The sequence below is a fragment of the Petromyzon marinus genome, chromosome 38, assembly GCF_048934315.1.
Source record: "Petromyzon marinus isolate PM22_M1 ecotype Great Lakes invasive population chromosome 38, UKy_Petmar_22M1.pri1.0, whole genome shotgun sequence".
NCBI lineage: Eukaryota > Metazoa > Chordata > Hyperoartia > Petromyzontiformes > Petromyzontidae > Petromyzon > Petromyzon marinus.
This window is the reverse complement of record NC_133704.1, coordinates 7,001,402-7,019,759: the sequence shown is the minus strand read 5'-3', so window position 1 is coordinate 7,019,759 and position 18,358 is coordinate 7,001,402. Positions and strand designations below refer to the sequence as shown.

General features: G+C 53.2%; 1 protein-coding gene across 1 annotated transcript in view; it reads left to right on the top strand.

Moving 5' to 3' along the window:
• Nucleotides 1-18,358, top strand: part of LRRC75A (leucine rich repeat containing 75A) — a 73,386-nt gene that overhangs the window by 17,199 nt on the left and 37,829 nt on the right. The window lies entirely within an intron of this gene.

The following is an 18,358-nucleotide window of genomic DNA, read 5'->3' as shown; positions in this document are numbered from 1 at the left end:
TTTTCGGTTTTGAGAGACGGAATTGCAGCTCTCATTGCGTGCACGCACACCCTCTCCTCCTCCTCCTCCTCCTCCTCCAGCCAGCCCCCTCTCTGTAGCCATACATTGCGCATCGTCACGGTATAAGTTGTACACACACGCATTGCAGAAGGAGTGGTGTATAGCGTGGTTGGCGTGGGCCCTGGTGCAATGAATTAAATCCCCCCCCCACCCCCCTACCCCCCCTACACCCCCCCACAATTTCGTAGCTCTTGGAGTCCCTCCAGCCCGTAGGTGGACCGCGGGTGCAGTTGCACCGCCTGCATGTCGGATCGTTGCTGTGCTGCGCGTGTACGTGCGTGTACGCGCGTGTACGCGCGTGTACGTGCGTGTACGCGCGTGTACGCACGTGTACGCGCGTGTACGCGCATGTACGCGCGTGTACGTGCGTGTACGTGCGTGTACGCGCGTGTACGTGCGTGTACGTGTGTGTACGTGCGTGTACGCACGTGTACGCGCATGTACGCGCGTGTACGTGCGTGTACGTGCGTGTACGTGCGTGTACGCGCGTGCGTGTCGGTAGATCGTTGGCGCAGTGGTGCGCGCACTGCGCTGCGAACCCGGCGAACCCGAGTTCAATTCCCGCTCACGGCCAACATCGATGACGATGATCTGAACCGGGTCTTGGGCCTCACCTAGGTCTACTCAGGCTTAAATGAGTACCTGGTGCGGTGTGTAAACGTCGAGACAGAGGCAGTTGGGCGTGCTGCTGGCCATCAACCCCCTCGTGTGCCACAGTGCCGGCCTTCATAGGTGCTCGCTCACAGCACTTGCCCACAAAAGTCTGTTTGTGCTACAAAGGGGAATCTTTGCCTTTTGTTACAAAGCCCTGGCGGAGTGGCGTGGGCGCTGTGCTAGGATACCAATGACCCAGGTTCAATTCACGGTCTTCCATACGCGTCGCTTTTGTAAACGCCTCTCTCTAAAGTTCACGCGCGTGCAATCACGTGGAGTTTGGGGGTCAAAGCTGACCCTCGACTTCCGCTGTATTGACTCGGCCCAAAACGAATTCTTTGCGCCTAGTGAACGCAACGTCAGCTGCGGGAGAGACAGAGGTGGCTGTAACTGTTTTTTTTTTTAAATCTAAATCCATCCTTTTGTTTGTGCGTGTGTGCACGTGTGTGTGTGTGCACGTGTGTGTGTGTGCGCGTGCATGCGCACGCGTGTGCAAACTGCCAGACTTAATAGGCGCTTCGCTAACGACCGCTTTGTCACAGCCCTGTGTCACGTTATTATGGGGAGCCTTCGTCCCTGTACAATACGAGTAATCCGAGGTCGACTTTAGTGTTCGCACTCCACGGGAGGCGAATTTCTTGGTCCGACGATGTAAGGGGCGCCGCGGTGGCTAGGAGATGTTAACTCCGTCGCCTGGTATGCAGGAGGCTGTGGGTTCGATCCCGACCCTGACGCCTGCCGTATATTTGGAGTTTGCGCGTCTTTCTCCCCGTGGTCGCGTGGATTTTTCTCCGGGTCCTCCATAGTTTCCCTCCACATTTAGAATCAACGTCATGCGTTTAGAGTATTTGGCTGCTATAAATGTCCACGTGATAAGCCACTTAATCGGGGTATCATTTGTGGCCAGGCCGCTTCTGAAAAAGAGCTCTACAGGTCAGTGGGCCTTACCTGGTAAAATAAACATAGTTTAAAATAAAAAAAATAGTTTTAAATGGTTAAGTGCTCGACATAAGAGTTATAGCGATATAAACACTATCGGCTGAACACACCCTCTGCGCAAATCCTCTGCACTTTCATTTTCGAACAGCCTAAACGCTTCTAGTTACGATAAGCATAGAATTAAATGAATATATTCGTGCCAAGAAATATATATCTCGCTTTTTCTTGGTATCGCTTCGATAACGCTGTGAGATTTTTACATCGGTCACTCACTCGCCAAGTCACGGCTGTCTTGCACGCATTGGATGCGCATGGCGTCGACCGACAGCGTCATTTTTAGTGCACCCTGCTGTGTGAACTCGGCGACCTAAATTTGATTCCCAGCCCGCAGCGAACATCGGTGACGAGTGACGCCAAAACCGGTCTCGGGCCAGCGCTCCAGCGGTGGCCAGTGTGGTGAAGTATGGTCAAACAACCCCTCACGGACAGCACGGCATTAGGAGGCCTTTTGTTCGTCCGATCGTGAATTGACCAGAGGGCTGCAAATTATGTTTCTTAATACATTTCAGGAAAAATAATGAATTAATGCAGATTCAATTGATGAATGATTACAGACGTCAATTGATTCAGTTATTGGTTGAAGCCGACATCAATATCCTGTCCAATTTATGATTAGCTAGGAAAAGACCGTGCTGATTATTTTTTTACTATTTAAATGACCCAATTCCAGTTCTTGGACACATCAAACGAGTCTTGTGACCCAGATATAATATTTTTTTATGGTCATTGAAGGTAAAGGGGAAGCCATGCAAGTGCTTGCTCTCAAGCCACTGCTGGTGGAAGAGCCTCCACTTGAGAGTCCCTCCAGAGAGGATGTTTTGGTCTCGGCTCTTCCACGCTCATCTGAGCTAAACAATTTTTTTTTTATTTCACCAGGTAAGGCCCCACTGAGCTGCCATATAGTTATATTTCAGAAGCGACCTGGCTATCGTAAATGATAGATCAACAAAGTGGCTTATCATCACGTGGAAATTTACAAGCAGCCAAATACTCTAAACGCGTGGATGTTGATTCTAAATGGGGAGGGAAAAACCGGAGGACCTGGAGAAAAATCCACGCGACCACGGGGAGAGAGACACGCAAACTCCAGAGATACAGGCGTCGGGGTCGGGATCGAGCCCATGACATCTCGGTGGCGAGACGTTCAATACCACGCCTAGTATACAGGCGAGGTAGTGTCTTGTCTGTAGGTTGAACTTCTTTTGCACAGAACGTAGCCAACCACGCTGATCGGAGTTGTGTCTGTGTACGTCTTTTTGTGGCCTGCTGTACATGCCGTGGAAACCCATGACTGATACGACATGGGGAGGCATAAATATATATAAACACCAAGGTCTGTCATTCTGTGACTCTATGACTGTCATTGTGTGATTAACGCGGCACGGATTGATTGAAGTGCATCACGTGACCGCGAGCAAGCAGCCAACCAGAGGTGCACCCCTCACAAACGTGTACGCCCCCCAGGCGATGTTGCTCCGTAATAAGGCGTTGTGGGCAGCTGATCTACCACCACGTTCACGGGCCGACAGGGGTGGGGGCTGAGGGGGAGGGAGACCCCCCCCCTCCATAAGACCCCTTAAGATAAGAGCTTTCCACACCCCCCCCCCCCCCCCCGTGACTGGAGGTTGACACCCCAGAGCCCCCAGGGGGTGGGGGCTGAGGGGGAGGGGGATCCCCCCCCCACCACTTCCTAAGACCCCTTAAGATAAGACCTTGCAAATAATCCTAACAGTTATTTCAGTAATTAATAAGTCATAGCTCTAAGTCATAGCTCTTAGAAATTAATGTAAATATCACAACTAAAGTTTAAATACATTTTCATTCATTCACATTAACGTTACATCGCGGTATCGTCAATAAAGGTATGTAGAGTGAAAGTTTTAAGTGAAAGCCGGGTTAAGCCGCTCTTATTCGACTTATTGAAAGTCCTCAAGTACAGCAAAGCCGTTCGCGTTCTTTTTACAGTACTCTACAATAATACTTTTCAATAATACTTTAGACGGTAAAACACACGTGCACTACACACACACATCTATTACGTACGGACATATACACACGGTTCTAATTACATTAGTACTGTCGTTTTTTTGGTGCTTAAATCCACTGCTGGATGAAGGCCCACCGCACGCTGTGAGAGTGAATCGTAAGGATTTACTTGATCAGTTTGTTGGGGGCCACCGCAGGCTGTTAAATATAGCAGTGGACTGATAAAAGTTGTAAACGTCATTTATTTATATATACATACACACATAAATATAAAAATATGGCCAGGTGGCTCAGCGAAAGAGTGAGCGGTTCGCAATCGGAATGTTCAAATTCTGATTGGCGTTTAACTCAACCAATCATCCCTCCGGCGTCACTAAAATAGGTACTACTTCAGAATCAGATCAGAATCAGGATATTTATACTGGAGGAATCCGATGAGCTATAAAGCTCTTTTTCACAGATGTCCAGTGGTTCTCCTACGGAGAGACTCGCCTCTCTTCGTAGAAATGAGGAATTCCCACCGTTGGCTCAGGGCTGTAAACAGGATGCACATTTGAGAAGGAGATCACTTTGAACCATTTTATTCATATTTGCAGCTTCATCGGCTTCACAAATGAGCACTTGGACTGCACTCACACTTCGCGCAGGGCGCGTCCATTGGGGGGGTGCTGGGCCAGTTTGAAGGCGTAGGGGGGCAAAGCACACATTGTGTGCTTTGCCCCCCTACGCCTTCAAACTAAACCGGAAGTGTCACATCTGATGGTGGTACCGGGGGACGAGGCGGTGGCACCGGGGGACGAGGCGGTGGCACCGGGGGACGAGGCGGTGGCACCGGGGGACGAGGCGGTGGCACCGGGGGACGAGGCGGTGGCACCGGGAGATGAGGCGGTGGCACCGGGGGATGGGGCGGTGGCACCGGGGGACGAGGCGGTGGCACCGGGAGATGGTGCGGTGACACCGGGAGATGAGGCGGTGGCACCGGGGGATGGGGCGGTGGCACCGGGAGACGGGGCTGTGGCACTGGGGGATATGGCAGTGACACTGGGAAATGGGGCGGTGGCACCGGGTGGCGAGCGGTGGGCAGTTGCTCTTCACGCTGCGACGAGCCGTTAGGGCGGATCTCGACCGCCGGAGCGTGGCGAGAGGGCAGCGGAAACGCCGACAGCAGCCGCCGTTCTGTGCCGCTCGAAACCGTGGAAGCTTTACCGGGCTCGCGTTGTCGTAACGGGACGGACGGACGAGCAGATGGGGAGAGACATGAGATGAGACGCGCGGGCCGGTGACGCGGAGGATGTCTGACTCGCCCGCTCGATGTGCTCAAACGGGCGAGTGATTTTACGCTTTTTCTTCTCACTGTTCTCTCTCTCTCTCTATGTAGTTTCGCCTTTTTTACATAAAAAACCCCCCGGATTTAAACAGAAAGCGTCTTCACGCCCCGGCGAAGATCTTCCCGCTCAATTAACGGACGACGTTATTATTTAAATACTTATTCATATCATTATCGGCGCCCACACCTCCCCTCCCCCCCCCCAGTTGTGTATAGAACAATGGCCACGGGTGTGTTTTATGTTGCACAGTGAATGGAGTTAATCCTCGGAGCTTTAAGGGGGGATTAAAGGATTATGGCGAAGACGCAATCCTCTGGGCTCTATGTTTATACCCGCGCAGAAAACTTTGCCGCCGATTGCAACAGTGCGAGAAACGGCAGCCGACTGCAGCACTCCATTGAGGTTGTTCGTTGCCGTCAAGTTTTCCCGAGTCGCATCTGCTTGCGAGTTGCAGCGTGGGTCCTGTTCACCGCTCAATGTCGGAAGAGTGGTCCGCGTTCATTTTATTTAAGAGAGGCACAGCGCCGTTGATTTTAAAGACATTGTACTCACCGCAGAGAACCGTGGCGACACGACCGCACTCTACGACAGCTGGCGTCAAACTGTTCCACGCAACCCCTCCCGCGTGGCCTTGTGGCTGCCCCGGTGACGGTACGGTTACATTATTTTTCTTTCATCTTTCGTACGTACACCTACTTCATGGGAACGGAATCGGGAGAAAAACCAGATGACGTGCACGTACATCATCTGGTCTCTATGGTTATTCCTGCGCAGACAGCTTCGCCGCTGATTGCAACAGTGCGAGAAGTAACAGCCGACTGCAGCACTCCATTGGCACGTACGTCATCGAAACGGAGTGGGGGGGATGGGGGGGGGGTTAACAGTGCTATAGGAAAGGTGGGATGGGGTGGAGGGGGCGCGGCGGCTGTCCTGGGCACCCCGAATGGGGGGGGGGGGAGGGGGTGGAGTGCCAATCGAATGTGCAGCCTTATTATTGTGGGAGTCCCCCGCTATGGTGGCAGAGAGTGTGGTAGGTGGGGTAGGTGGGGGGGGTACGGTGATGGGCACCTCGCCCCCAGTGCCAACACGTCTGTAATGATTAATGCGTGGGTAAAATCAATTTTAACTGATCATGTGTCAAATTGAAGGGACCCGTGGTATATTGTGCAGTCTACAACTGTCATTCGCTCAAGCTCTCCGGCCCATCTCTCTCCACCACGAAGAACGGCGATTGCACAATACATAACCTGTGACACATCGATACTCTTGGTTTTTTTTTTCCTTTCTAGAGCGGTGTTATTGATGAACTTGTTTGACTGCATGAGATCGCTCTTCGTAGGCAGTGAAACCCCTTCGTGTTATAGAACTGCCCACAGACGCGGATATCACCTCTGAGATCCCGTCCAGTCACCTCTGGTCTACACAGGAGGCAGCACTTTTCCACCCGCTCTGCATTTGAGAGTATTGTTCATTTGGTCCTGTAATGGTCAAACTGATACCTTAATTCCCAGAGCTAGAATTTTGCCAAATTAAGTGCAGAACCAACATGTTTTTACGTGATGGGGTTTTTGTTGTGCCGTTGTTGGTGAACAGGCTGACACAATGAACTCCGCTACACTTGAGAACCAAGCTTAATCACCGGCGGTTAACAAACCTGAATTCGAACTCTGGAATCTCAAACTCAGTGCCCTGACCCCCTGACCTCTGAGTCACCCCCCCCCCCCACGCGCCCTGTCAGAGCAAGTGCAACCGTGAACTCTCACCTGAGTGACTTGTCATCACGCGAAAATAAAATAAAATAAAAACTCAACCCCAAAGGTCAAATTCACGTTGACGGACGAACGTAATGAACAGAGAAGTCCCCCCAATGCCCCCCCCTCCCCTCCGCCACCATGAATTTGCGGTTCAATGAAAATCTTTTGTAGAATTTTATTTTCAAATAATGATTATTATTCTTTCCGTAGTGCTGCGGCAATAGGGCGGCGAGCGGCTGTGTGCGCTGATAGCGTCGCACATAGGGTCACGGTTTTATTTGCGCGTGTGTGTGTGTGTCTGTGTGTGTGTGTGTGTTGCTTTGTGTGTGGGAGTAATAGCGTAGCGGTTAGCGGCGCTGCACTGCGAACCTGGCGACCCGAGTTCGATTCCTGCTCACGGCCAACACCAGTGATGAATATCTGAACCGGTTCTGGGCCTCACCCCTAAGTCTGCTCAACCTTAAATGAGTACCTGGTGTAATGTGTAAAAACATCGCCACTAGGGAGACAAAGGCGGCCGGGTACGTGGTGCTGGCCACCCACCCCCCTCGTGTGCCACAGTGACGGCCTTCATAGGTGCTCGCTAACAGCACTTGCCCCCTTACAGCCTGTTAAGGCCATACGGGGAATGTTTGTCTTTTGAGTGAGTGAGTGCGTGGGTCCATCCGTTTGTCTGCAGCTGAAGGAATGGGTTCAGTCCCCGACCTACCCCTCCCCCCATGCGAGTGAACGAGTGAGCGAGCGCGAGGTCTGACAAATAAATCCACCCTCGAGTGTGACAACTGAAGGAGAATTCATTAATTGGATTAATGGCCCGGTTATGAAAATGTTAATTCTTGCGTTTCTCCACTGCGCCCTGACACTTCCCAATACGCCGCGCAATCTGTAGGCTCGGTCGTGCATAAGGAACGCCGCTAAATTGCACGGTCGGTGCAGTCCGTTGTCGATCCACTGCTGGATGGACTCCCCCCCCACTAACCAATGCCCCACCACACCGCCCCCCCCCCCTCCCCGGTTATTGTATTGCTTATGTCTAAAGCCACCACTTTTATGAATACGGATTTGACAGCGTGCTGTTTTGTTGATTTATTTATTTCCTATGGAATTTGCACTTGTATACAGTATTTTCTTTATCCCAGCCGCAGCCATATGGCGAGGCATTGAAATCAGATGGGTCGGGGGGGGGGGCAGTGTTGCAGGGATCAGGGACCCAAGAAGGGATCAGTCACGGATGTAGGGAAGAAGGGGGGGTGAGGGGGGGAGCTCAGGGTGGGGGGGGGCGGGGATCAGGCGAGGGGGGGGGTCAAGCAGGGTGGGGACCAGAGAATTATTTTAGCCAGACCTGTCTGGGTCGGCAAATCGGTCAAATGTTTACGCCCCGGCACACCACATCTTGTATACTCCACGCTATGCTGTGGCTGCAACTACTAGACACGTGTCATCTACTCCAGTTTACCAGTGACCCCGGGTGACGTTACCGCACCCGGCATACCACATCCAGTATATCTGCCAGTGTGGCTGGGGCTACTTGAGCTGCGAGTCACGTGGCATCACTGATCACGTGGCATCATTGATCAGAAGAAAATACAAATTCCAGTGAGAAATCAGTCCCTGGAGCAGACCTCCGTCTGGGAGCCCACCCTCTCATGCTCACACAAAAAAAACAAGGTCCCCCATATAGCCTTAACAGACTGTAGGGTCAAGTGCTGTTAGCGAGCACCTATGAAGGCCGGAACGGTACACGAGGGGGTGGGTGGCCAGCACCACGCCCGACCGCCTTTGTCTCCATAGTGGCGATGTTTACACACCGCACCAGGTACTCATTTGAGGCTGAGTCGACCTAGGGGAGGTCCGGGGCCGGTTCAGATAATCGTCACTGGTGTTGGCCGCGAGCGGGAATCGAACTCGGATTTCCGGATCCGTAGCGTAGTGCACTAACCCACTACACTACCGCTTCCCACCACACAAAAACAAAGATCCCCCGTATAGCCTTAACAGATTTTTGGGGCAAGTTCTGGTAGCGAGCACCTATGAAGCCCGGCACGGTACATTAGGCAGGGGGGGTGGGTGGGTGGGTGGCCAACACCACGCCCGATGCACGCGCACGCACAATACCTCTGAGAGTACGAAATAAAATAAAAACGCGAGGCGTGTTTAGCGTGCGAGGACGTGGGTGTTTGAGCACCATCGCGCCCCTTCGGACGGCCACCGCCGGCGCCGGCGGAAGGGACGCTCGCGGCCATGCCGGGAGGACGGGGACGTCCAGCGCAGAGACGGAGCGACGGCGTCGGCTCGCGCGCGGCACAACGTGTGCCGTCGTGGGATCGCAGGGCTGCGGCAGTGAGACGGCGGACTCGTCAGAATTTCAGTTTGACACGTCGGGCTCTCGCGACCAATGTCATCCATAGTCCAAAAGACCTGCATTATGGATCATCGGGATTTGTATTGCTTTGTATGAGCTACAAAGCTCTTTTCCGCAGATGGTCCAGTCGGAGGGGCGGGTCAGCGACCACTTGGAGGGAAGCCTTCAACCAGCAGTGCATAGATCTTTGCTGCTGCTGCTGATGATGATGGTGATTGTGAGAGCAGGAATCGTTTTCAATGTGGTGAACGTACGCGTTGTTGCGTGCGGGCGCCGGATTGATTTTCTCCCTTCTCCCGTTTCTCAATGATTTAATTGTTACAACAATAATAATGTGGAGCCCCTTTGTCAATCCACCACCGCTGGAAGAAAGTCACCCCATGACTGCCGAGTCCATTCATCGCTCTCGTTGTTTGACCGTACTTCACCGAGCCGTTCAGTGCACGTTGGTGAACGAAGAGTGGATGCGCAGCGTCACCCAGTGCTTGCTTGCGTACGCGAATGCAATGTGAGCGTTTTAGGGTAAACTTAAACTAAACTTTTTTTTATTTTTAAACCGGGTAAGGCCCACTTAGCTATGCAGCTCTTTTTTTTAGAAATCACCTGGCCACAAATGGTAGCCCACCGAAGTGGCTTATCGTGTGGAAATGTATAGCAGCAGCCAAATACTCTTAAGAGCGTGCCGTTTCTAAATGTGGGCGGAAAAATTCGGAGGACGCGGAGAAAAATAATCCACGCGACCACAGGGAGAGCGAGCATGCAAACTCCAAATATACGGCAGGCGTCAGGGTCGGGATCGAACCAGATGAGGTCATTAACATCTCGCCACCACGGCGATTGGGCATTAAACATGTCTCTAAATTAACAATAACAATTAAAATAACTTACAGCCCTTTTCCTATTGTGTTCGTGCAGGTTTGCTTAACCATACTTCACCACGCCGGTCATCAACGCCGCTAGGTGAAGACGGTGGGAGTACCAGGTGGGCAGGGCTGGGCGGGCGGGCGGGTGGGGGGGGGGCATGGCCGGTTCAGATATCACTCGCCAGCGATTCTCAACGATATGAAATCTCAAAATCTATTTTCCCATTAACGTATTTTTCTCTCGCGCGCGCACACACTTATTCTGACTGCCCACGTAACCCGCAAAGCCATCTTGCTGATCCGCACCAGCTGTCACTGAGGCGCAGTGCTAATGGGCCCAAAATTGCCGGCGCTCTCCATTAAAGCGAAGCCTCATTTCCCATCGGGATGCGGGAGCGGCGGCGCAGCGGTTAGCGCCGCCGGCACCACGGATCCACCGCTGGCGAGCCGAGTTCGATTCCCGGCCACGGCTAACATCATTTGTGGCGAGTAGAAAAACTAAACTATCAAACTCTTTTGTATTTTAACCAGTAAGGCCTACTGACTCTCTTTAGCTCTTTTTCAGAAGCGAACTGCCCACAAATGAAAAGCTCAACGAAGTGGCTTATCATCACGTGGGAATTTGTATAGCAACCATATACTCTAAAACGCACGTTGATTCTAAATGTGGAGGGAAAAACCGGAGGACCCGGAGAAAAAAAAAACACATGACCACTGGGAGAGGAGAGAGAGACACGCAAACTCCAAATATACAGCAGGCGTCAGGGTCGCGATCAAACCCACGACCTCCTGTATACCAGGCGAGGTAGTTAACATCTCCTAGCCACTGTGATGATGAGAGAGAGAGAGACACGCAAACTCCAAATATACAGCAGCGGGCGTCTGGGTCGCGATCAAACCCACGACCTCCTGCATACCAGGCGAGGTAGTTAACATCTCCTAGCCACTGTGATGATGAGAGAGAGAGAGAGAGACACGCAAACTCCAAATATACAGCAGCAGGCGTCTGGGTCGCGATCAAACCCACGACCTCCTGTATACCAGGCGAGGTAGTTAACATCTCCTAGCCACCGTGGCGCCCCTTTAATACCTGAACCGGTCCCAAGGCCACCCCTTTTTACTTGGCAAAGTAGAGTTGTCAAAACACAACAACCTTCACCACCCGGCAGCGGACTGCCAACGCGCCGTGCGTCACGTCACGATGCCAAACCGCAGAGCTCGGCGCTCCACCCCAGATGGGCGTCAGCCACCGGTGCACGTGTGGCGTGACAATCGTCCGTTGCCGTCTGACCAGGCCGGCTCGACATTTTCTCGGAGGTGGTGGCGGTGGAGGGGGGGGGGGGTGCTAGAGAGAACGCGGGGTGAAGGCTCGTCTGACTTCGCACGCCCGGCGGCGAGCTTGAGCCACCTTTGAGCCATTGGGCCAGAGGTGGCTTATCGGTGCCAGCCAGGGTGGCAATTGGCAACAATGGACTTTTTCATAAGCGTGTAATCTCTCCGTCATGAATGTCTATGATAGCTCGGGGGTCACCGTGGTAGCTTTGTACGAGCAAAATGGCATTAAAGAAGGGTACCGGAGTATATTTGATAGAGGATATTGGTTTTTGGTGAGTGGGGGCGGCGGGGGGGTTAAAACGAATGCGAGAAGAAACATCTCGAGAATACGATAATACTTTCGGAAATTGGTGGACAATTCTTCCCATGGTGGACACTGCTCATGGTGGACACTGCAGGGGTCACCTGAATCGATCACAATAAAAAAAAACCCACATCGTTGTGGAGAATACAGGCAACAAATTTGATAAGCAGTGCGCGTCTCTTCACACATCCGTCTCGTTCACGCATCTGCCTCAGATATAAAACGGATATATGAAGGCGACTCTCACGTCCGCTTATCTACAATAATGAAGACGCACAGAGTACGCGTCGGGAGCAATCTTTTTGACCGAAGACAACGGCGGCGCACCGTCGCACCGCAAGTCGGCAACGCCGCGTTGCCGTGTAAACCCCCACGGCGCGGTGTTACGGGAGAGCGCGTGAATGGATGAGAGCGGAGCTGTCCCCTAGGGTACGGCGAATCGGGGCGGCTTGCCCCGGGCCCCGCGATTTGGAAGGGGGGGCCCCCGCGCTTCGGGGGTGGGGAGGGGGCGGCGCTTGGACGTCACGGTGTCGGATGTAATACTTCCCCGGTTGGGTTTGAAGGCGTCGGGATGACTGACACGGTGTGGTTTTACCCCGGGTCCCACGACCACCCCCCACCGCTCCCGCACCTCCACGGACGGCGCTAGATGCGACGAGTGTTGGTGGCGGAAGCTTGATGGCGAAGGAACGAGTCGGGAACGGGCGAAGGAACGGGGGATGGAAACGTCGACCGAGAACGCCGCCCACGGGAGATTCCCCCGCGGAGGAGAGAAATGCGTCTCGATTCGTTCGGGGACGCCGGATATTTACGATGCCGGGAGAAACTGCGCCGATGGCGGCAAACGTACGAGCGTTACGCGTTCAATGTCCTCGTTGGCAAAGGTTCGACGTCTCTCGCGTGGGGAATCGGATTTCGAAACCGCGAGGATGCAAACGCAGGCGTGCGAACACACGCAGACGAAGATCTCCCCCCCCCGTGTGGCCTCAACAGACTTTTGGGACGAGTGCCGTTAGCGAGCGCCTTTGAAAACTGGCGCGGTGCAGGAGGGGGCGGGTGGCCAGCACCACGCCCGGCCGCCTTTGTCTCCCCCAGTGATGATGTCTATACATCGCACCAGGCACTCATTTGAGTCTGAGTCGACCTAGGGGAGGCCCAGGACCGGTTCAGATAATCGTCACTAGGAATCGAACTCGGTTGGCCGAGCTCATAGCGCAGCGCAAATGCGTGTGACACGCACGCACGCACATATACCACACACACACAAATTATTACGGGACAGGAATTTAATTGGACGTTTATTGCAATCAGACCTCACGTTGCTTTGTGAATGTCAAGAACTTCCTACAGCCGACAGCCAATAGGAGAGCCGCAGCTGCTGTGGAAATGTCGCGAGCTAATTAATTCCATTCGTTAATACTCAAACGTGGGGCGGGGGGGGGGAGGTGATATGCATTCAGAGACAGGACCACGGGGAAGGACAGGGGAGAGACAGAGGCAGGAGGGACGTTCACCACCCACCCCGTCCCCCAACCTCCTCTCAACGTGACAAACAGCTCGACGCTCTCGACCGACGGCACCGCGGCCTTGAAGGAAACAAAAGACGCGTACTCGGCGACGTTTCGGGCAATGGGCCTCTCCGCCATTGTACGTGAAGAAGGACAGACTGGGCTGGTGCATGGTGAACAATCCATGTCAATCCCCGTCCCCCGATATATAAATATATAAAACAAGGCCGTAGCCATGGAGTCATCATTAAGGGGGACCAAATCTTCCAGGGGGTCTGGGGGTCCCCCCCCCCCCCGCCAGAAAAAAATCTAAATCTAAATTTGAAAACTAATTTCTTGCCATATCCTGCCTAAAATATTAAAAAATTCACTAACACATGGGATGGACTTTTTATTTTTACAATAATGTCTAATAGTGTTTTATTGTATGTAATGGCAGGGATTAGGGATTAATAAAGTACAACCATAATCACAATCATATAAACAGAAATCTATTTTATAGCAATATATTTGGTGGGGACATTTTCAGCATATTTAAATATTGGTTGGGGGGGGGGGGAGGATGTGTCCCCCCCCCAATTTATATTATAATTACGGCCTTGATATCAAACAATAATGTCAGTAGACAGGGGACGTATGAGGAGTCGATTGACCCCAAGTTAATGGTACAGCCCTTCCGTGTTATCGACAAGCGCTCTTTGCCAGCGATGTAGCATCACATTTTGATGAACCACGATCTCATGCTGATCTCGTCAAGGAGCCATAAACCATCGCGCGAACTCCTGTCGTCATCCTCGCAGCAGCAGCAGCAGCGGCTCTTGGCTGCTCGCCATCGAACGCAGACGGCGGCCACCGCATCGCGCGGCCGTCTGGAACGCTCTTCCGTCCGATATGAGGAAGCCTGCTGGAGCTATGCACTTTGAAATAATCTAGATTCTAGATTGTAAAACTCATTTCTTTAGAACTGCTTGTTTGTGTTTTAGTTCGTTGTCCTTCCCCCCGCACCTCCGACGAGCACGGTTGGCTACGTGCGGCGAGAAAGAAGTTCAACATACGTACAAAACAAAAATTAACGACGTCTTTTTTTTTTATCTGGCTGAACATCCGAGCCTTGATTGCCTGCCCCGTGGTAATGTGGGTCCCCTGCGTGAGTATCGTGTCGTAGCGTGTTCCCGAGTGGACGGGTTGCTGTCCCGTGGCGGCTGCAATCGTTACGGTAGTTCGACCGGCCGCAGTAAATAATTGTGCACTACGCGGGGAGGTGAGGGGGTGGCGGTCGGGAGAGGAAGTGGAGTAGGGGGGGGGGGGGGGTCATAAAATTATCGTTTAGCGAGAGTAGGACGTTTAAGGTCATCCTCCTGCTGTTTTCGTTTGCACAGCGGTATCAGAATAAATTTTATTCGGGGTTTTTTCAAATCGGTGCTATATACTTTATTTTTGTTTTGCCGTTTTGTATTTCACGATCTTATTCTGCTTTGTGTTGTCGCGCCGTGGGGCGATGAATCCATCAGAAACTGGGCACGCGGCCGTACATAACCCCTCCACCTCCAACTCCCCTTCTCCCACCGTGTCGGAGAACTTGCCCGTGGAAGGTGATATAACAGAACTACCGCTTGCAATTGTTTCAAGTGACCTCCTTGTCCACATCAGGGGCAACTTGCGCTTCACTAAGTATGCTTGTTACATGGCAGTCAAACCAACGTTTTTTTCCCATCTCATTCTCTCAGCTGATATATAGTCCTATTTAAGTACGAACTATATATATTCAGGCGTGCGGTTTATTGTTGACTGGGCTGAAACTGTCACCTCGGCACACTTGGGAACCCGGTTTAATCACAGGTGCGCGGTTGAAACTCATATATTCACACCCAGCGAGCACCTATTAAGGCTGACCCTGCGCACGAGTGATTGGTGCGGCAAGCACCATGCCTGACGACCAACTTAGGAGATGCCCCGAAACCGGATCGGATATCACTCGCCGGCGACGCGATCCTCAGCGTCAATGACCTCCGAGCCACCCGGCCACATCTGCGCTGCTATTCATTTCCATTGACCTTCCTTTCAATTCATTATACACGTTCACTGACGCATCAGTTTCTCTTTTTCCTAGCATCATCATAATCCGCATTATTTAATTACTATGATATTTTTTTCGGTTTTCCCTGCCAGCCGATGCTTTCCGACGGCGTTTAGATTCACATGGCCGACGTAAATTTCCACGGGATGAGCCACTTCGTTCAGCTACCTTTTGTGGCCGGGTCGCGTCTGAAAAATAACTAATAGCTCAGTGGACCTGGTAAAATAAAAAAATAAAATGGTATTCGTACCGTTGTTTATTTATTATTATTTTGTCATTTACTTACCTTTCCCGTACTTTGCACTCCTATCGCATTTTTGTGACCCGCCCCTACTGGACGTCTGTGAAGAAGAGCTTCATCGCTCATCGGATTTCTCCCAAGATTCAGATTCTTTGCCATTTGATCGGCGGTTTCCTCCCGTGGCTCATGGTGCTCGGGCGACTCAGCAGTGGAGCGAGCGGCTCGCAGTCCGTGGGGCGACTCAGCCCATCATCCCGATGTATAAGTCGGTAGCGGTTGTCCCTTGGAAAGACTCACCCCCCCCCCCCCTGCCATAGGAAAGTGGAATTTCCACCATAGCTTCAGGGCTGCAGACGGGAGATGAGTATCAAAGCCTCAATGCGCGTTGTAGCAGGAAATCACCGTGACTCCGACTTTCATTCATCGTCTGGCTGTGCTGTCACGAAGGGCGATCCTGCAAGAGGGTGGCAGCCGCGTCCAAGGGACCCGCTGTGCTGCGCCCCACCGCTGTGTCGCTGCGAGCAATGGGGGCTCAGCGAGCGGTGGAGCGCAGTGAGCCGTGGGGCGTCGTGAGTGGTGGGGCGTCGTGAGCGGTGGGGCATCGTGAGCGGTGGGGCGTCATTGGCGGTGGGGCGTCGTTGGCGGTGGGGCGTCGTGAGTGGTGGGGCGTCGTTGGCGGTGGGGCGCAGCGAGCGGTGGAGCGTCGTCAGCCGTGGGGCGTCGTGAGCGGTGGGGCACGCGCCGGACGCTGGGGGAGCAGGAGACACCTCCGCCTTGGGAACACCCACCCTGGTCATCCCACCGCAAAAAGCTTACTCGCCTCAATTACCCGTAACTCTAGCTGCCCTCGCACGCCCCTCCTCCTCCCTCACTCCACCACCGCCTTCCCTCCCCCCTCCCCAAAACGACCCTTTTTCGTTTAGGTCGGTTGTCGTGGGAATTACGCCTCCCTCCTTCTCTTCCTCGTCCTCCTCCTCCTCCTCCTCCTCCCTTCCTCTGAGCTGCCGTCTCCGCACTCCGTGCTGGGAATTTTGATGCTCTTCGCGTCTCCCTTGGGAGCACGTGGAGTCCTGTTCGAGGGGTTGAACTCTGACGCCCAACTCAACGCTCCGGCCGTGGCGGTCGCAGGCCGTGGGGATCAATCCCTTCATCGCGACGATGCCGGACGCTGCTATGAGAACAAAACAAAATACGATTTGGATAACTGTTTTACAGTGGCCTTGGCCATTCATACACTGGGTCAGATGGATGGAGCGTGTGCACGTGCATGAGCGAGCACCTATTAAGGCTGACCCTGCGCACGAGTGATTGGTGCGGCCAGCACCATGCCTGACGGCCTTTGTCCTCCCCAGTGTTCCGATGTTCCCATGCCGTACCAGGTAACTCATTCAGGGCCGAGTCAACTTAGGAGATGCCCCGAAACCGTATCGGATATCACTCGCCTGCGACGCCATCCCCGCGGCTGGGAAATCCAATTCGGGTTGCTGGCCTGCGGCGGCACCGGTTAAGGATCCTGTTGACCCGCGTTCGATTCCCGCCCACGGATGACGGCGCTGGGCTAATTTGGTTCCCACTTCCGTCCTGGACGAATCTCCGCCGAGGCCAGGGTCAGCCTTAAAAATGCACAAAATGGAATCGGAGCATTTATTTATACCGGTGGAATCCGGTGAGCTGTAAAGGCTCCTTTTTTTCATAGACGTCCAGTAGGGGGGGGGGGGGGGGGCACAGAACGTTACACGGCAACGGGAAGGCCGTGACGGCCTTGCGTGGTGCTGGCCACGCGCCCCCCCCCCCCCTCCCCCGTCGTGTACCACGCTGGCTCGCGCAAAATGTTTGTCGCCAGCAATGATTGCCCAACGCTCTTAAGGGATGAACAAAGGATGTCCCAGTTATTATTTTCTTCTTACTCACTCACTTACACGTGCAGCGTATGGCACGGCATTCTCTCGCTCTGCTGCTCACAGTTTAACCGGCGTGTACGGGGCTCGGCTTGGACTGGCGGTAAATGCCGGGGTTTGGGGATGCACCGCGGGGGGTTTTGTTTTGGAGACTGTCCAGCGTCTTGCCGGAGGCTGTTTGCAGCGTCTCCTTCCTCTTCCGTCGGTCATTGCCGTTGCTCCGAACTCGATCGCGATTCGACTTCGACTCCGAGACCACCGGTCCCCCCCTCTCCCCTTCGTCCTCCCACCCCACCCCAACAGCACAGATGCTGGTTAACGGAGCGCATGACACCGTTTAAATGAGTGATTCCAAATAATACGAGAAATAATACAAATGAGACGGGGGGGTGGGGGGGGGGGGAAACGAATCCGTTCTTAAACTGGGGTCGAGAGTGACGTCCGGCTCGGGTTGCCACCTCCGAAGTACAAGTAAATCCCGGCACATGTGGCTCGCAGAAGAAGTATATCTCACAATACTAGAAGAAGGGAGATCTGCCTGTAAATTAATTGTCTTGAGTGGTGCATCATCATCATTATTATTGCGCAACCGACGGTAGCCTGGGACATTGAATGTCCCCAGGGAAGACTTCACGATTTCCCAGGATGGCTGCTGCCACCAAAATCAAGAAAGGTCCTGGTAAAAAAAACCGGGACAGGTGGCAACTCTACTCCCAGCCCAGGTTTGGTGTGAACGGGAAAGAACATCTGCCCATCTGGGACCCGTTCCCGCTAGCTGAGCTCGAGATTGTTTTGTTTATTTGTCTTTTGTTTTTTCCACCCCTCTCGCTCTCTTTCGCTCACTCGCTCACTCGCTCGCTCCGTCCCGTTGTCTCCTCAACGCAGCATCGCCTTCGCCACCGGGACCACGTCAAAATCTCGACTTGTAATTCGGTTGATCCGAGCGACAGATGTGTTCGCGGGGGGCTGGGGAGAGCGGGTGCTTGCGC